Source organism: Pan paniscus, chromosome 12, assembly GCF_029289425.2.
Source record: "Pan paniscus chromosome 12, NHGRI_mPanPan1-v2.0_pri, whole genome shotgun sequence".
In the NCBI taxonomy this organism is placed as follows: domain Eukaryota; kingdom Metazoa; phylum Chordata; class Mammalia; order Primates; family Hominidae; genus Pan; species Pan paniscus.
In genome coordinates this window covers 70,174,167-70,194,729 of record NC_073261.2, presented here as the reverse complement: position 1 = coordinate 70,194,729, position 20,563 = coordinate 70,174,167, and the positions used below count along the sequence as shown (strand labels likewise).

The 20,563-nt window shown below is 40.4% G+C and overlaps 1 long non-coding RNA gene across 1 annotated transcript in view; it reads left to right on the top strand.

The window, feature by feature from the left end:
- The window catches only part of LOC117979153 (uncharacterized), a 37,034-nt gene extending 17,707 nt beyond the window's left edge, over positions 1 to 19,327 (top strand). The window contains exons 2-4 of the long non-coding RNA XR_010109202.1: positions 11,203 to 11,313; positions 18,852 to 18,939; positions 19,221 to 19,327. This is a non-coding gene — a long non-coding RNA (uncharacterized LOC117979153). The remainder of the gene's footprint in view (positions 1 to 11,202; positions 11,314 to 18,851; positions 18,940 to 19,220) is intronic.
- The last annotated feature ends 1,236 nt before the right edge of the window (positions 19,328 to 20,563 follow it).

The following is a 20,563-nucleotide window of genomic DNA, read 5'->3' as shown; positions in this document are numbered from 1 at the left end:
ATTATAATTACATACTTTAAAATTTACTCTCCTTTTCCTATAGTGCTCTTTGTTTTTTCCTAGAGCTATGAACTGTTTCTGTTTATTTGAATAGCCCATCTGTAAACTCCTGAAGGCTGAAAACACCCCTCTATAAGTTCAAGTAATCTCTTGCACTCCCCAATGCCAATGCCCCCGCCCGCTACCTTTGAGATGAAGCTTTTGGAATCCTCCTACCTTGCTTCCAATCATTTCTGACCCTTCTCTGGCCCTGAAGCCTGGCTGTTACCCAGAGGCTCCCCTCACCGTCATCCTGGGAATTTGGTTCACTTCTGTGTTTTATCCCTGGCTTCTTGGATTACATGACTTCCTGTTTCTTATCTATATTCTACCCTCACACTTGACTAATGATTTTGCTAAGTATAGAATTCTGTGTTCAACAGAATTTCCCTCAGAACCTTGAAGGAACTGTTTTCCAGAAGCCCAGTGAGTGTTATGAAATTTCACAATGATGGGCATTTTGCAGGACATCTGGTAGGTCCTTTCTATTTTAGAAACACATTCTTCTTTCTAAGTTCTGAGAAATTTTTTGCATAATTTCTTTTATAATAGTTTCCCTGCTTGTTCTCTGATCTCATTTTCCACACCACCCCCTCCTTCCCTGGAACCCTTGCTGTCCTGATGTTTGACCATCAATCCTCCAATTTTCTTGATTTTTTGCTGTCTTATTTCCCACCTTTTTGTCATTTTGTTTTACTTTCTATGAGATTTCTTTTTCTTTTATTATTATAAGTTTTAGGGTACATGTGCACAACGTGCAGGTTTGTTACATATGTATAATTGTGCCATGTTGGTGTGCTGCACCCATTAATTCATCATTTAACATTAGGTATATCTCCTAATGCTATCCCTCCCCCACCCCCCTACAACAGGCCCTGGTGTGTGATGTTCCCCTTCCTGTGTCTATGTGTTCTCATTGTTCAATTCCTACCTATGAGTGAGAACATGTGGTGTTTGGTTTTTTGTCCTTGTGATAGTTTGCTGAGAATGATGGTTTCCAGCTTCATCCATGTCCCTATAAAGGACATGAACTCATCATTTTTTATGGCTGCATAGTATTCCATGGTGTATATGTGCCACATTTTCTTAATCCAGTCTATCATTGTTGGACATTTGGCTTGGTTCCAAGTCTTTGCTATTGTGAATAGTGCTACAATAAACATACGTGTGCGTGTATCTTTATAGCAGCATGATTTATAATCTTTCCGGTATATACCCAGTAATGGGATGGCTGGGTCAAATGGTATTTCTAGTTCTAGATCCCTGAGGAATGGCCACACTGACTTCCACAATGGTTGAACTACTTTACAGTCCCACCAACAGTGTAAAAGTGTTCCTGTTTCTCCACATCCTCTCCAGCACCTGTTGTTTCCTGACTTTTTAATGATTGCCATTCTAACTGGTGTGAGATGGTATTTCATTGCGGTTTTGATTTGCATTTCTCTGATGGCCAGTGATGATGAGCAGTTTTTCATGTGTCTTTTGGCTGCATAAATGTCTTCTTTTGAGAAGTGTCTGTTCATATCCTTTGCCCACTTTTTGATGGGGTTGTTTGTATTTTTCTTGTAAATTTGTTTAAGTTCTTTGTAGATTCTGGATATTAGCCCTTTGTCAGATGAGTAGATTGCAGAAATTTTCTCCCATTCTGTAGGTTGCCTGTTCACTCTGATGGTAGTTTCTTTTGCTGTGCAGAAGCTCTTTAGCTTAATTAGATCCCATTTGTCAATTTTGGCTTTTGTTGCCATTGCTTTCAGTGTTTTAGACATGAAGTCCTTGCCCATGCCTATGTCCTGAAATGGTATTGCCTAGGTTTTCTTCTAGGTTTTCTATGGTTTTAGGTTGGACATTTAATCCATCTTGAATTAATTTCTGTATAAGGTGTAAGGAAGGGATCCAGTTTCAGCTTTCTACATATGGCTAGCCAGTTTTCCCAGCACCATTTATTAAATAGGGAATCCTTTCCCCATTTCTTCTTTTCGTCAGGTTTGTCAAAGATCAGATAGTTGTAGATATGTGGCATTATTTCTGAGGGCTCTGTTCTTTTCCATTGGTCTATATTTCTGTTTTGGTACCAGTACCATGCTGCTTTGGTTACTGTAGCTTTGTAGTATAGTTTGAAGTCAGGTAGCTTGATGCCTCCAGATTTGTTCTTTTGGCTTAGGATTGACTTGGCAATGCAGGCTCTTTTTTGTTTCCATATGAACTTTAAGGTAGTTTTTTCCAATTCTGTGAAGAAAGTCATTGGCAGCTTGATGGGGATGGCATTGAATCTATAAATTACCTTGGGCAGTATGGCCATTTTCACGATATTGATTCTTCCTACCCGTGAGCATGGAATGTTCTTTCATTTGTTGGTATCCTCTTTTATTTCATTGAGCAGTGGTTTGTAGTTCTCCTTGAAGAGGTCCTTCACATCCCTTGTAAGTTGGATTCCTAGGTATTTTATTCTCTTTGAAGCAATTGTGAATGGGAGTTCACTCATGATTTGGCTCTCTGTTTGTCTGTTATGGGTGTATAAGAATGCTCGTGATTTTTGCACATTGATTTTGTATCCTGAGACTTTGCTGAAGTTGCTTATCAGCTTAAGGAGATTTTGGGCTGAGACAATGGGGTTTTCTAGATATACAGTCATGTCATCTGCAAACAGGGCAATTTGACTTCCTCTTTTCCTAAATGAATACCCTTTATTTCCTTCTCCTGCCTGATTGCCCTAGCCAGAACTTTCAACACTATGTTGAATAGGAGTGGTGAGAGAGGGCATCCCTGTCTTGTGCCAGTTTTCACAGGGAATGCTTCCAGTTTTTGCTCATTCAGTATGATATTGGCTGTGGGTTTGTCATAAATAGCTCTTATTATTTTGAGATATGTCCCATCAATACCTAATTTATTGAGAGTTTTTAGCATGAAGGGTTGTTGAATTTTGTCAAAGGCCTTTTCTGCATCTATTGAGATAATAATGTGGTTTTTGTCATTGGTTCTGTTTATATGCTGGATTACATTTATTGATTTGCATATATTGAACCAGCCTTGCATCCCATGGATGAAGCCCACTTGATCATGGTAGATAAGCTTTTTGATGTGCTGCTGGATTTGTTTTGCCAGTATTTTACTGAGGATTTTTGCATCGATGTTCATCAGGGATATTGGTCTAAAATTCTCTTTGTTTGTTGTGTCTCTGCCAGGCTTTGGTATCAGGATGATGCTGGCCTCATAAAATGAGTTAGGGAGGATTCCCTGTTTTTCTATTGATTGGAATAGTTTCAGAAGGAATGGTACCAGCTCCTCCTTGTACCTCTGGTAGAATTCAGCTGTGAATCAGTCTGGTCCTGGACTTTTTTTGGTTGGTAAGCTGTTAATTATTGCCTCAATTTCAGAGCCTGTTATTGGTCTATTCAGGGATTCAACTTCTTCTTGGTTTAGTCTCGGGAGGGTGTATGTGTCGAGGAATTTATCCAGTTCTTCTAGATTTTCTAGTTTATTTGTGTAGAGGTGTTTATAGTATTCTCTGATGGTAGTTTGTATTTCTGTGGGATTGGTGGTGATATCCCCTTTATCATTTTTTATTGCGTCTGTTTGATTCTTCTCTCTTTTCTTCTTTATTAGTCTTGCTAGCGGTCTATCAATTTTGTTGATCTTTTCAAAAAACCAGCTCCTGGATTCATTGATTTTTTGAAGGGTTTTTTGTGTCTCTATCTCCTTCAGTTCTGCTCTGATCTTAGATATGTCTTGCCTTCTGCTAGCTTTTGAATGTGTTTGCTCTTGCTTCTCTAGTTCTTTTAATTGTGATGTTAGGGTGTCAATTTTAGATCTTTCCTGCTTTCTCTTGTGGGCATTTAGCGCTATAAAATTCCCTCTACACACTGCTTTAAATGTGTCCTAGAGATTCTGGTATGTTGTGTCTTTGTTCTCATTGGTTTCAAAGAACATCTTTATTTCTGCCTTCATTTCGTTATGTACCCAGCAGTCATTCAGGAGCAGGTTGTTGAGTTTCCATGTAGTTGAGCGGTTTTGAGTGAGTTTCTGAATCCTGAGTTCTAGTTTGATTGCACTGTGTTCTGAGAGAGAGTTCGTTATAATTTCTGTTCTTCTACATTTGCTGAGGAGTGCTTTACTTCCAACTATATGGTCAATTTTGGAATAGGTGTGGTGTGGTGCTGAAAAAAATGTATATTGTGTTGATTTGGGGTGGAGAGTTCTGTAGGTGTCTATTAGGTCCCCTTGGTGCAGAGCTGAGTTCAGTTCCTGGATATTCTTGTTAACTTTCTGTCTCGTTGATCTGTCTAATGTTGACAGTGGGGTGTTAAAGTCTCCCATTATTATTGTGTGGGAGTCTAAGTCTCTTTGTAGGTCTCTAAGGACTTGCTTTATGAATCTGGGTGCTCCTGTATTGGGTGCATATATATTTAGGATAGTTAGCTTTTCTTGTTGAATTGATCCCTTTACCATTATGTAACGGCCTTCTTTGTCTCTTTTGATCTTTGTTGGTTTAAAGTCTGTTTTATCAGAGACTAGGATTGCAACCCCTGCTTTTTTTGTTTTCCATTTGCTTGTTAGATCTTCCTCCATCCCTTTATTTTGAGCCTATGTGTCTCTGCACGTGAGATGGGTTTCCTGAGTACAGCACACTGATGGGTCTTGACTCTTTATCCAATTTGCCAGTCTGTGTCTTTTAACTGGAGCATTTAGCCCATTACATTTAAGGTTAATATTGTTATATGTGAATTTGATCCTGTCATTATGATGTTAGCTGGTTATTTTGCTCATTAGTTGATGCAGTTTCTACCTAGCCTCGATGGTCTTTACAATTTGGCATGTTTTTGCAGTGGCCAGTACTGGTTTTTCCTTTCCGTGTTTAGTGCTTCCTTCAGGAGCTCTTTTAGGGCAGGCCTGGTGGTGACAAAATCTCTCAGCATTTGCTTGTCTGTAAAGTATTTTATTTCTCCTTCACTTATGAAGCTTAGTTTGGCTGGATATGAAATTCTGGGTTGAAAATTCTTTTCTTTAAGAATGTTGAATATTGGCCCCTACTGTCTTCTGGCTTGTAGAGTTTCCACTGAGAGATCAGCTGTTAGTCTGATGGGTTTGCCTTTGTGAGTAACCCGACCTTTCTCTCTGGCTGCCCTTAACATTTTTTCCTTCATTTCAACTTTGGTGAATCGGACAATTATGTGTCTTGGAGTTGCTCTTCTCGAGGAGTATCTTTGTGGCTTTCTCTGTATTTCCTGAATTTGAATGTTGGCCTGCCTTGCTAGATTGGGGAAGTTCTCCTGGATAATATCCTGCAGAGTGTTTTCTAGCTTGGTTCCATTCTCCCCGTCACTTTCAGATACACCAATCAGAGATAGATTTGGTCTTTTCACGTAGTCCCATATTTCTTGGAGGCTTTGTTCATTTCTTTTTATTCTTTTTTCTCTAAACTTCTCTTCTCACTTCATTTCATTCCTTTGATCTTCCGTCACTGATACCCTTTCTTCCAGTTGATTGAATTGGCTACTGAGGCTTGTGCATTCGTCATGTAGTTCTCGTGCCGTGGTTTTCAGTTCTATTAGGTCCTTTAAGGACTTCTCTGCATTGGTTATTCTAGTTAGCCATTCGTCTAATCTTTTTTCAAGGTTTTTAACTTCTTTGCCATGGGTTCGAATTTACTCCTTTAGCTCAGAGAGAAGTTTGATCGTCTGAAGTCTTCTTCTCTCAACTCATCAAAGTCATTCTCTGTCCAGCTTTGTTCTGTTGCTGGTGAGGAGCTGTGTTCCTTTGGAGGAGGAGAGGCACTCTGATTTTTAGAATTTTCAGTTTTTCTGCTCTGTTTTTCCCCCATCTTTGTGGTTTTATCTACCTTTGTTCTTTGATGATGGTGACGTACAGATGGGGTTTTGGTGTGGATGTCCTTTCTGTTTGTTAGTTTTCCTTCTAACAGTCAGGATCCTCAGCTGCAGGTCTGTTGTAATTTGCTGGAGGTCCACTCCAGACCCTGTTTGCTTGGATATCAGCAGTGGAGGCTGCAGAACAGCGAATATTGGTGAACAGCAAATGTTGCTGCCTGATTGTTCCTCTGGAAGTTTTGTCTCAGAGGAGTACCCAGCCATGTGAGGTATCAGTCTGCCCCTACTGGGGGGTGCCTCTCAGTTAGGCTACTCAGGGGTCAGGGACCCACTTGAGGAGGCAGTCTGTCCGTTCTCAGATCTCAAGCTGGGTGCTGGGAGAAACACTACTCTCTTCAAAGCTGTCAGACAGGGACTTTTAAGTCTGCAGAGGTTTCTACTGCCTTTTGTTCAGCTATGCCCTGCCCCCAGAGGTGGAATCTACAGAGGCAGGCAGGCCTCCTTGAGCTGCGGTGGGCTCCACCCAGTTCGAGCTTCCCGGCTGCTTTGTTTACCTACTCAAGGCTCAGCAGTGGCGGACGCCCCTCCCCCAGCCTTGCTGCCACCTTGCAATTTTATCTCAGGCTGCTGTGCTAGCAGTGAGCTGGGCTCCGTGGGTGTAGGACCCTCTGAGCCATGCGTGGGATATAATCTCCTGGTGTGCCATTTGCTAAGACCGTCGGAAAAGCGCAGTATTAGGGTGGGAGTGACCCGATTTTCCAGGTGCCATCTGTCACCCATTTCCTTGGCTAGGAAAGGGAATTCCCTGACTGCTTGCACTTCCCAGGTGAGGCGATGCCTTGTCCTGCTTCGGCTCACGCTCAGTGCACTGCACCCACTGTCTGACAATCCCCAGTGAGATGAACCTGGTACCTCAGTTGGAAATGCAGAAATCAGTCATCTTCTGCGTCGCTCACGCTGGGAGCTGTAGACTGGAGCTGTTCCTATTCGGCCATCTTGGCTTGGGCCCACCATCTATGAGATTTCTAATACTTTACCTTTCAATACATAGCATTTGATTTGATTTCCTTATTTTCAGTTGAACATCTCCCCTCTCCCTCATCTGTGCTTTTGGTGCCTGAATCCAGAGCTCAAGTCCTGAACCCAGTCTGAGGCCTGGCTTCTGCAGAAAAGCAAAAAAACAAAAAACAAAAAACAAACAAACATAAAAACTACCTGTCTCTGGCTGAGGCAGTGGGGTGAGGGTGGAATGCATAATCCAGCTCCATGGGTTTAGAAGGGGTATTTAACTCCATCTCATGTAAACTTTGAACCAACACTTCTATTTTCAGCCTCATCCCATACCCTGGCCTTCAGAAGTAACTAATGCTTCTAATTTTGGAAACTTTCTGGAGCTTTTTGCAGTGCCATTAGGCCTCCCTCTTGTCATCCCCCACAGGCTTTAGCTTTCCCAGGTCCGTTACGTCACTGTGTTACTTACATATCTTCTTTCCAGCTTCCAAAACGGTGTTGACATCTTCCCTTTGCCATATTTGTAGTCTGTTCCTCTCTATTATTTGTACATGTTGGATTATGCCTTTAAAAAATTTTTTATGACCATTTTATTGAGATTTTCAAGAGATATAAATGAGTGGTTTAATTAATATTCCATATTTAAAGAGAATGATCTCTCTCTCTCTCCCTCTCTCTGTCATTTTTAGTAAGAACTTTATTAAGATATAATTCATATATCATACAATTCACCCATTTACAATGTACAATTGTTTTTAGTTTATTCACATAGGTGTGCAATCATCATCACAATTTTAGAACATTTTTGTCAACTCCAAAAGAAACCTGATTCATTTGCCATCATTGCCCATTTCCCCCAACTTTCTCCAGCCCTAGGCAACCACCAATCTACTTTCTGTCTCTGTGGACTTGCCTAATCTGGGCATGTTATATAAATGGAATCATACAGTATGTATAATACGTGGTCCTTTATGGCTGGCTTTTCTCACTTAGCATAAAGTTTTTAAGGTTCATCAATGTTGTATCATGTATCACTATTCCATTTCTTTCCTTTTTTTTTTTTTAAGAGACAGGGCTTAGCTGTCACCTGGGCTGGAATGCAGTGGCACAATCATAGCTCGCTGTAGCTTTGAACTCCTGGGCTCAAGCAGTCCTCTCACCTCATCCTCCTGAATATCTGGGATAGGATGCCTGCTGTTTTTGTTTTTTTTTTTGGATAGAGATGGGTTTTTGCAGTATTGCCCAGGCTGGTCTCAGACTTCTGGCCTCAAGCAAGCCTCCTGCCTTGGCCTTCAAAAGTGCTGGGATTACATGTGTGAGCCACTGCACTGACTCCCGCATTTCTTTGATTAATAAATAATATTCCACTCTCTGGACATATTATTATTTATTCATCGATCGATAGGTATTTGGGTTGCTTTTGCTTTTAGGTTATTATGAACAATGTTGCTATAAACATTTATGTACATGTTTGAGTGTGGACATATGCTTTCATTTCTCATGAGTATATACCTAGGACTGGAACTGCTGGGTAACTTTATGTTTAATCTTTTCAGGAACTGCCAGACTGTTTTCCAAAGTGATATTTGATATTCCCAACAGCAGTGTATGAGGATTCCAGATACTCCACATCTTCACCAATGCTTGTTATTGTCTGTCTTTTTGATATAGCCATCCTAGTGGGTATGAAGAAATATCTTATTTGTGGTTTTCATTTGCATTTTCCTGGTTGATAATGATATTGAGCATTTTTTTACAAGCCTGTTGTCCATTTGTATGTCTTCTTTGGGAAAATAGCTATTCAAATTCTGTGCTCATTTTTGAATTGGCTTACTTATCTTTTTATTACAATTTGTAAATATTTTCTCCCATTCTGTGTGTTGTCTTTTCACTTTCTTAATGGTATCCTCTGCAACACAAAAGATTTCCAGTTTATTTTTTTATTGCTTCTGCTTTTGGTCTCGTAGAATAATTTGGAAAGTGTTCTCTTCTATTCTTTGGAAGAGTTAGTATTAATGCTTCATATGTTTCGTAGAATTCACCAGTGAAGACATCTGGTCTTGAACTTTTCTTTGTGGGCAGTTTTAAAGTAACTAAGTCCATCTATTTATTTATTTATTATAATAGTCTATTCAGATTTTCTATTTCTTTTTGAGTCAATTTTAGTAGTTTGTGTTTTTCTAGGAATTTTTCCATTTCATCTTCCTCCATCTTCGTGTTTGATTTTTACTTGAACAAGAGTAGAAAAATCACACGTCAAGAAAATATGGTGGTGTGTCTGGGTTTCAGACTGCTATATGAGATTGTGCAAGTCGGAGTTTATTTGAACTGTGTTCCTCTGAGTTAAGAGGTACACAACCTATGCAGATAAGCATGGTGGTCTTAAATAGAAGTACTAAGTATATTGATTTTGGAGCCAGACCATCTGGGTTTGACTCCTACCTCCCCACTATCTAGAGGTGTGTCCTTGGTCAAGTTACTTAATCTCCTTAAACTTCAGTTTCCATCTGTATAAGCCACAGTACCTTCTTCAGGGTTTTTCTTTTTCTTTCTGTTTTTGAGGATTAAATAACATAATACACATACAGTACCTAATTCAATAAATGTTACCTCTTATTAGGTATCCTTGTGGCCTTACTATAAACTTCATGAGGTTAGAAATGGGCTTTTTTCCCCTTTTAAATTGTTGAATCCTTAGTACCTAACAAGTGTCCTGGTACTTAATAGGAGCCCAGAATTGTTTGTTTAATGTTTTCATGTCAAAAAACTAGATATGAGGACAAAGAGCTTGTTCAGGATACTGGGTGATAATGAATGTTAAATGGAACAGTTAGAGGTGTACTGAAGCTACTTTGGCCCTTGTTGGGTTTAACAGAGTCATAAATGGATTGAATAAGTCCATGGAGCCTACACCTATAAAATTCACACTTGACATAAAGCTAAGGAGGGAGAACAAAATGTGGGTATGTGTGTATACTAAAGTGTCTTCATATTCCTTCCTCTACTTGGGTCTTAATATAACAACTGCATAAGTAAGTAACAGAAAGATGTGGATTAGCAGCAATATAAAAAAATCCTAGGAGTTCTAACCAGCAATAAACTCATTCTGAGTAAGCAGTTTAGGAGCAATTAAAATCTGAAGCTACAAAAAACAAAGGAGGGGGCAGGCACACACAACAGACATGTTGTGGCTTCACTGCTTTTTAGCTTTTTTTGGAATATGTTGCTTTTACTTTTTATAAACTGGATCTAGACCCTCAAGCAACAGGCAATAGACAGTGAAACCTTCTCTTTTGTGTGAATAATGTTTTATTATTATGAACTAAACATGCTCTCAGTAGATAGGTTGGTTTATCCTAGGTACAGTGCCTCATGATGACTGACATAAAGATATACTCTCTTACCACTGAAAGGGAGTGAGTGGCCTTCCTTATAAGCGTGAGTATCAGTCAGGCTCCTCAGATTTCACACCTGGTTATCAATCCTGTTCCTCGCTCCATTTAACTGAAACATAGAATATGAGTACCTTTCAGTACTCATTTGTACCCAGTTACTTTCAAAACTGGAGTTGAGAAAAACAATATTAGCAAAAAACAACCAGAAGACTATGTAATCCAAGCTTTTCTAACCCATGGTCCATGGACCACATGTGGCCTAGGATGGCTTTAAATGTAGCCCAACACAAATTCATAAACTTTCTTAAAACATTATGAGTTTTTTTGTGATTTTTTGGAAGCTCATCAGCTATTGTTAGTGTTAGTGTATTTTATGTGTGGCCCAAGACACTTCTTCCAGTGTGGCCCAGGGAAGCCAAAAGATTGGATACCCCTGATAATCTATCCATCCACACTCTAAAATGCGTCCCTAAATTAATCCCATTGTAGAATCAGACTTGGAATGCATCATAGCCTGGCCCACATAGAATTGCTTTTATTGGAATAGTTGGACATGAGGGCATCGAATTATATTGAAGACTGTTCTAGAAAGCATCGTTATGAAATATGTCTTTGGTTTTACACTATTCAAACTATGTTCATTAAAACAGTTTCCTAGAATAATTGTTTGAATTAAGCTTGGAAGGGAAAGATCTTCCTAAGCAAAAATGGTAGAGGATGTGGGATTGGGGTGGGACAAGAAAGTTCAGAAGTGAAAAAGTACAGTGTATATTTGCAAAATGATGATTATCTCAGTTTACCTGGAATGAGGCATACAATTAGGACTGGATAATAGGAAAGAGCCTGATTGTTGGGCCAAAGAATAAATATTATTTGGGAATGAATGGAAGATCACTCATTCATAAAAATATGTTTTGAATGCTTACATTTGACAGGTGCTGAATGTGGAGAGGCAAATAAAATGGACATACAAGCCTTGACCTCTTGGAGTGATTATGATCAAGATTATGATCATTGTGACACACAGTAATCCAGGAAGCAAACAAGTAAGTGTTTAATTTCTTCCTATGCATAAAAAGAACAGCGTGCTAGAAAAAGAATAGAGTGACAGCAATCTTCTTGAAAAAGGGTAGACTTATCTCCAAGGAGGTGACATTGAAATGGAGATCTGAAGGATGAGAGGTGGTGACCAGATGAAGGTGGGTAGGGAAGAGCATTGCATGAAAAAAGGACAGTAGTCGTAAGGCCCTGGAAGGAGAAGGGTCTGATGCCTTGAAGGAAATGAGAAAGACCAGTGAGGCTGGAGTATAGTGAGTTAGGAGGGACGCAGTGCGAGAAGTTGAAGCCATCCAACCACCTAGAGCCAGAGTACTGGGAATTTATTCTAAGTGCAGTGAGGAGCTTTTTACACTTTTTAAACAGGGTGTGCCTGTGTGTGACTGATAAGCTTCACTGATAATTCAGAATAGAGTTTTGAGTAGGGAATATTTTAAAAAGTAGGGAGAACTGGAAAGAAGTTAAGGCTGGGTAGACTTATTGCAACAGTTTCCGACAGGTATTGGCAAACATTTTTCGTAAAGGGCTGGATAGCCCATATTTTAGGCTCTGAGTGCCAAACAGTCTGGCTCAACCACTCAGCTTTGCTGTTGTAGTGTGAAAGCAGCCATAAACAATGCAGAAATGAATGAGTATGGTTGTGTTCCAGCAAAATTTTATTTACCCAAAACAGGTGGTGGGTCATATTTGGCTCTCAGGTTGTAGTTTGCTAGTCCCCATTCTGGGTATTAAAGACATGCCAGTGCACGTGCATGTGAAAAAAGGTGAGGCCAAGAAAGACCTAGGGGGAAGAATTGCCAAGCTTTGGGACTACATGCAGGGCCTGAGAAAGAAGACATCAGGACAAGATTTGAAGTCTGGGTAACAGGGAGAACAGTGTATTTTTGAGAACTTTATAGAAGTTAGGAAGAAAAGCTGGTCTGGGGGACAAATAATGCATTTGCTTTTAGTGTCTACATAGTTTATACCAAATTTTCAATTGGATTTGGCCAGTGTGGAAACATCCATAAGGCTGGCAGCTGGCAATGACATTCAAAGCTCATATAGGCTGTGAGAAATCTGGACATGGGATCCCTCATCTCTGTTTGAAGGCCAGGAGTGATTGATTTGATCTGCCCCAAAAGAGGACTCCGAGATGCCTGCTCCTTTCTCGTTTAATGAGCACCCTTCTAAGCTGCAGATTCAGCTGAGAAAGGCTCTTTTCTCCAAAAGACTTTGAAAATTTCATTTTCTGTGCAGAGATGCATTTGTGTTTGAGAAAATGTGGTAAACCCTTGTGGATGCCACAGAAAGGTCAGTAACGCCTCCAGCTCTCTGCTGTGAACAACCATCACAAGATACCACACGTGATTTGAATGCCTGACTCCAGTGATGAAGACTGTCTCCTGGAGTGGATTTCTCATTTTTGGGTCACCCTTAGTTTTAGCACACGTATGTTTTAAAATATATTGCCATCCATCACACTGATACATTTTGCATTTTTTATTATTCATATTCTAAAAAACTTACTAGTTTAATGAAAGATGAAAAGAATGCCTGAAAAATATCCTGAAATGAATACAGGAGAAGATGAGAATTGGAGCTTAGCTTTGCTTTGGATGGCAGCATGGTTCTTGCAGAATAGTTCTGTGCTTTGGATTTTATGGGTAGGTTTGGTAAATTAGGGGCAATTGTCCTGTAGTCTTCACTGCAGCCTTGGGGTTATGTGTCTGGAGTTGAGTAGGAGAAGGACATGGTTTGGCTAACATCAGGCTTCCTGTGCCTCTTGGAATGGTAGTCTGGCACAGTGAGATCTAGTGTGGGAATCCTTTTGGAAATCTCTTGCCCCTCTTTTCCTCAAAAGTCTGTTCATGGTGCTCACTGTACCCTGTATTCCAATTCAGGCGGCCGACCACAGTGATTTCCCCTACTGGTCATATCTGAGCCAAGTTCTGTCTTTTGCTTCTTGCCCCTTCTGTTGGGGGAAACTGCTATTCTCCCTCAACCCTATTCATAGGGTCTAAATGAGGACTATCGTCCTTTTACACTTTCCTAGTTTCCCGGACACAGTGATGGGGTCCAGAGATGGCCCATGAGCTCTTCCCTTTGAGTTTTTAAGCTAAGTTTGTGGTCATGGTGCCATGTCCACATAGAATGAGGAACACCCTAGGAAGAACAGAATGAAGGTGGGGCAGAGAGCACCCAGAGGATGCACAAGTTCGCATTTCCCCTAAAATCTTCAGTGCTGCCCTCCCTGTCCTGCTCAAGGCTTGGGTGACAAACTCTTTCTTTGATTTTATGGAGCTACCCCAGAATCTCACCAACCAATCTTCCTTTTGCTTAAGTCAGTTTAGAGTTGGGGTTCTTTTATTTGTCATTTTATAAGGTGTGGAGTAGGAATGGCAACAGAGCATCATAACAGAGCATTCTCCTGAAATCACACCGCAGAAACAGTGGCTTGTTCTGCTTGCTCTGTATGAGCAGAGGAGCAGAAGCACCACCTTCATGCAGTTCCTCCGAGTTAGTCTCAAGACTTGCAGAATTTTAGACAGGGGCTGCCCCTGAGGGCATAGATAATCAGAACGCTCAAGGAGTTGGGTGTCATGATGAGAAATCACTTTTCGTAGCCCTACCAATAGACAGCCAAGGAGGGATAAATGGGAAAAATTATCTGATCTCCCCAGAAAGTGTCTTAGGTCTGGCTTTGTTCTGGGAAGGAGACTCCATTTAACTATCTTGGTTCTCCTTCAAATGGCCCCAGCCCGTTGGCCCATCTTTACTATTATCTACAGAGACAGGACTAATAAACCTTCCTTGGACATGACTTCTGTTTTTTTTTTTTTTTTTGCCTCTGTCTTCAACCTCAGTGTCCCTCCTCCCCACACTTTAACAACTTTTGAAATACTACATCTACCTCAAGTCTTATTGAAGATGCTACTTCCTCACTGAGGCCTACCTTTATTGGCTCCGGCTAAAATTAAACTTTGTACCTGTCATTAAAATAGAGTTTTTATAATTCCCTTAGAATTTATGCACTACTTCTCCCAATGCTCACAGGTATATTCATTTTATTTTCATGCTAGCTTGTAAAACATCAGGTCAGGAGATTGGCCTATATAATTTCTAATCTCCCTTGTACTAATTCTGTAATTCTAACCCTAATATGAACTGTTTACAAATTTATAGCATAAATAAAGGCATATATTTTTATTTTTAAAATGACTGTCTTAGGACCTCTTACCCTTTATTGACAGGAGTTTAGTATGTCCTTCTTTCTTGAGATCCTCTCTCTTCCTGAACTGCCCCACAACTCCAGGGAGGCACTGTCCAAAAGGACTTTCTGCCGTGATCATAGGCCCATATGGCTAGTGAGCACTTAAAGTGTGGTTAGTGGCTAGGAACTGGGCTTTTAATTTTATTTAATTTAGATTTAAATAGTCATGTGTGTATGTTTGGCTATGGCTACTGTATTGGATAGCACAGCCCTAGGAGCTTCTACAGTCCAAAAAAGAATTTTCTCCAACCTTTACACCTTCTTGAAGCATCAGTGGGGTAAGTGACGACAATAGCTGATGCTTCCCGTCACCAAAGGATATTGCTCATGGAAGTGCAGTGCTGGTCCCTTGCTGTGAAGGGAAGGTGATAGAATCCTGCTCTTCCTACTGCAACTCTTGGGGAGTATGATTTTACTGTCTTAGGTTAATCTTGGCCTTGCTGCTTACGCTTGGGCTCTGAGGCTGGAAGTCTTATTATTCATTATTCATCTTTTTCCACACACAGTTACCACCCCAGACTTCTGCAGCAACTAAGAGTGGGGGTCAGAACTGATTCTACTGTCCACCATCTCATGGACCCAAAATCACTGCCTCCATTCTGTCTAGGTATCCATCAATAGGAGTCAGATGGGTTTTCCATCTGAACCCCCCAAAACACAAAAGATCTGCCTTTGTTTGAACTCCTCCAGAAATAGACCTCTAGGCAAGAATTAAACTGTAAGTAGTTTATTTGGGAGGTGATCCCAAGAAACATCAGCATGGGAGTTGAGAAGTAAAACAGAAAAGTGAAGGAAGCCAATAAAGGATAATGAGTCAAACGGGTTACTACTGTGCAGCTGAAGCTCAGCCCTCCTGGGGAACTCTAGGAGGGAGTATAGAACATGCTTTAGTATTACCCTATCTTAGAGGCAAATAAGATATGATCTATTCACCAAATCCCCATCTCTCATCATCTGAGGGCTTTTCCTGAAAGCGTTAAGACTCTAGCACTTTCAGCTTGCACTGGGGCAGTCCAGTATGCCCTCACTGGCAAAGGAAAGCCAGTAGGCAGAGTTACAGGCATTTGCAGCAAGAAGTCACTGGAGTAGAGAGGTGAGCCAGGAAGTGACAGTGCCTGCACAAGGGCCTGGACACTCATATATCCTTCTATAAAATCGGCTGCCTTAATTGGTTCTGGGGTTCTCACACCTCCCCATTCTAGGGACAGCATCCTTGGAAGTTTCTTATGAGTAGAATCTCCTACAGTTATTAAATCTGGGATGGGCATCCCTTTTGGTTAGCGTATTCAACTTGGTTTGTCTGTTTAGTCATATATTGGCCATCCAGTGTACCAAAGACATTAAATACAACTTTTATGTGATCTGAAAATCACAATAAAATCAAATGGAAATCACCTCCTCCACAGGTCCTAACAGTAGCACCTTCTCTGTATAAAAAAGGTGGCTTGGGCTATAAAGACATCTTAAAATTTTAGATTTTAAATACATACATTTTCATAAACTCTTGCTTCCCCCAGTATCAACAGAAATAAGCTGTATTATGTTGTTACAGATGAATAGAATATATGTGCACAGAGTGAGAAAGCACATTTTTAAAGTAAAGGAAGTGAACAATGGACTCTGTTCTTAAATACAGTCAGGTGAATTTTAGCGATGTGGAAGTCTCTCTGTCGGTGAACTTGGTGTTCTTTCATGGTAAAAGCATTTGGCTTAGTTTGTATTTTAGAAAGATCTTTGGTGACAGTATCTCCTCTTGTTCTTGAGGCTTGAAATAGAAGGGATTTTTAACCTTACATTTAATCACAAACTTAATTTGGTCTATACGCAAAGATTTACAATCATTCCAGGTATGCAGAGTATCAATAATAGAGGAGCTACCCAGAAATGTGTTGTTTCTCATTGAATATTCAGTGCGTGATATGAAGATTTATCTTGTAAATATCACTGGGTATAGCCTTGTAAATTCAAAGATACCTTATCTATAGTTAAGCTTTGAATATGGAACAAATGACGGAAGAATGAATTTTTAAATGAAAAGATCAAAAAGGATAATTAATATTTCATAATCTTAATTAACTTCTCCACTGCAAACTGATTTTGTATGTTATTTGGGGTGTAAGATGTGATTCGTGCTTTCATAACCAAATCAGATAATCTGGTCACAGAGTTGAATGTTAAAGGTAATGTGAACATCTTGTTTGGCTTGAGCAAAGAGTCATCAAGTTCCTCAATTAGCTCTGTGCTTATTCTAGGGAAGTTGCTACACAAGTGAATAAGATTGTAAGCATTTAGAATAAGAGGCAAGTTATTAAGCATGCTGGGTTGGTTTCTACTGGTGAGAGATGGGTGAGTTGCTGGATTTTTGAGAAAGGAGGAACCCCGCACTAGGGAACATGGGTTAAATCAAGTTGTCCAGTATATTTACAAACATGATAGGATTTAACAGATCTCTCAGAGCAGTAGAGTTGGCTGGTGCTTTCATGTTGGTAGACACCTGGCTCTTGAAACCAGCCACAGTTATGTCTGCATACCTACCTACTGGCCCCGGAGAGGTGAATGGTGCATATCAACCAGGGATAGATGAAATTGGCCAGGACCTTTGATCATGACTTACCTTCCCTTTGGCCTCATCTTTCCATCTTGAAGCCCTTGGCTCCAAGACTTTGACTAGGACCCTACTTCTGACTCTGGTTCTACTTCTGACCCTGGTTCTACTTCTGACCAACCCCTTCAGAACTAGCACACTTACTCCTGATATCTAGGATGTCAACTCTTTCCCTTCTTTCACCTCCCTTGCTTCAGTGATTCCTCCTGCTCAGGCTGAGAATTCCCAACTTTATTCTGTTGACTTGGTTAATCTCCAGCTGGCTCAATCTCTGACTTCCTTGAGGTTGAGGTAGCATTTGGGGGAGAAAAGGGAAGGAGAGATTCAGATAATTAACCCCTGGGAGGTGACTAGAACTTCAAGTTCTGCACTTGCTCCAGAGCATGCTGGTCTCATAAAGGCAAAATGAGAGCCAATATAGGACCTTGGAGAGGTGGTCAAGAGCAAGAGACCCAGTCCTAATTTATATGCAGAGATTGAATTTTGTATAAATTAGGATATGCTAGATTTTGCTATATTAACACACAGCCCCCAAATCAGTGTTATAACAAAATGAAAGTTTACTTCTTATACATACAAAGTATCCAGTGTGGTATGGGGTGACAATCTGCTCCAGTGTCCCTCAGGGACCCATGCTAACCAAGGCTACCATTTTAGTATTTGTATCATGTGGGTCATGTGCACTTAACACTCCACAACAGGAGAAATAAGATTGGAGAATCCAGCATGGGTTTTTCATTGCCTTGGTGCAAAGGTGATACACTTCTGGCCACATTTTACTGCCTAGAACTAGTCAGGTGATCCTGTAACTTTAAGGGGTTTAAATGTAGGAGAGGAAGTACAATATTTGGGGGGAATTACTGCCCCTACAACAAAATCTGTGGGTAAGGATTCCACCTGAAAGAGAGGAACAGGGATGCTGAAATACAGGCCAAGAGTTTGGGGAAGCAAGTCCAGGGGAACCCATCCAAAAGAGAGGTGGAGGAAGGAATCATGGGAGTTCGGGTCTCGCACAAAGGAGCTCCAGGGAGCCCACAGCTAGCTGAGTTCTGATTCCCAACCACTAGAATGGCCTGGAGCAGGGACTGACATGCAGAATCTGAAAGCCACCTTCAAGGATCATTGTTTCACATTATTATGAAGGGAGTTTAATGATAACAAATGCTTAAATATATAGAGAATGCATTTAAAAACCATATGATTCATGCGTAATGTTTTGAATTAGTCAGTCATCATCCCAGGAGGAAATGTGCCATGTTCTGTTTTCATCACCTTATTGGGAGAGTTACCTACACTTCTGAATCATATACTTTGTGTATAAAATGGAGCTAATCTTTGATAAATTGTGGCTACTGTTTATTACATTAAGTAGTTATATTCATGACATCATGTAATCTTCTCTATAAACCTAGAAGATTATTATTATTACTAGCAACCCCACTTTGCAAATGAGACCACTGACTTCCAGAGAGGACAAGGTTGCATAGCTAGTAAGAGGCTGAGCTGGGATTTAAGACATAGGTCTCAGATGAATCCGATATCTCATATTTGATTGCTAGAACTAAATAGAATATATAACATATCTGGTATTTCCTAGGAGCTCAATAATGTTGATTCTTCTTCCTCTTCTTTTCTCTTTTTCTTTCTTTCTCTCATCTCTGGAACTCCAGCCAAATAACTCATCACCTGTTGGGGATTCCTTCAGGGATTTGTCTTTTGAGAAGTGCTAGTAAACCACTCACACAATGATTTCTCCAGGTGAGCATGGGAGTGAGAGTTGGTGATGGAGAGACTGGACACGTGCTCTTACCAGTCTTGCTTCTGGCTCTGTGCCCACGTGGAGGCTGGCAGAGGCAGGGGAAAGAGGGGACCAAAAGCAGTCACATGCCTACTTACCTCCCCCAAAATAAGAAGAGGGCTAGCTTTCACCCACCTTTTTCCCCTTTTGCAATATTTCTGTCCTTAGTGCTGTTGCAGGTGTTTGTTAATATTTGGATAAAGTGAGTAACTTGGTCATACAAATGTTACTTTTTCTTCAGCAGGGAAAGCTCTACCAATTTCCAGCTCTTCTAAAAAATGAAGTCATTTTAATCCCCATTCTTAAAAATATGTGGGTTTTCACACAAAATAAACTCCTTCATCAGCCAGATTCTGTGTTTCTCCTATTCTGGAAACAAGGTGTCGTAGGGCAGTGGGGTTGAAGGTAAAGGGTATGGGAGGGAGGGTGTGATTGTTCATCTTGAAAACAAGACTGTGTGTATGTGTATGTGTGTACATGTGTTTTACTTTAGAGGAAAATAAGTGATCTCTCTTTACTACACCCAGCATGGTTTGAGAATATTTATTTTATTTTATGTTATTCTATAAATAAACTGAATGACTGCCAAGGAAAAAATAATCTGAGACATGATTCCTAGTGTCTACTCTAGTGAACTACTCTGAAAACTCCGGTCTGCCACTTTGTGTGAGCTCCAGGTTCTTAAAGGATAGTTTGTCTTCATGCATGGGAAGCTTATGACTTTGGCTTCTTCATCTAGTTTCCACTTACAAAAAAACTTTTGACAGAATCTCAGAATGATTTAGAATCTGTCTGTAATCAAATGCTGATAAATATTTCCATTAATGAGATGTGTTGCTGATTTGCTTATTGCTTACCCTGTGATGGGTTATAGGCTATTTTATTGGTAATTTTAATGATAATGATGATTCACTACCACTAGTCCATCAAGGTCAAATTATTTCTTAGCTAAAAGTTTAAGTTCTACTCTCCTGACTTAACTGAGCAAGGCAGATGTAGCCCTAAGAGGTGCATATCTTGGGGTAGGAAACCCACCAATTTATTTCTTTTTAGACTTTTTGCCTCAAAGGTGGTTTTGGAGCCTCATGTTTTCTCTGTTGTAAAGTGTTGCCATTGGGGACAAAAACATTATAAATCAGAATGGTAAGAATTTGATTGCAAGATACTGAGTCACCAAAGGGAAGACAGTATGTCGCATCCCTGGCTTCTCAAGGATTTAGAAAATCATTCTCCTCTATGTGCTTTGCATATAATGGGGCAGGTCAGCATAGAGAGGATGCAACTCTTTGGTGAATATGCAATGATTGTGCCCATAGCTAATTTGATAGATCAACAGAAGATCATAGTGGACCTTGTTATAAGAAAATAGAGGAAGTAGCCAGGCAAGGTGGCTGACGCCTGTAACCCCAGCACTTTGGGAGGCCAAGGTGGGTGGATCACTTGAGGCCAGGAGTTTGAGACCAGCCTGGCCAACAAGGCGAAACCCCATCTCTACTAAAAATACAAAAATTAGTTGGGTGTGGTGGTGCACTCCTGTAATCCCAGCTATACAGGAGGCTGAGGAAGGAGAATTGGTTGAATCCA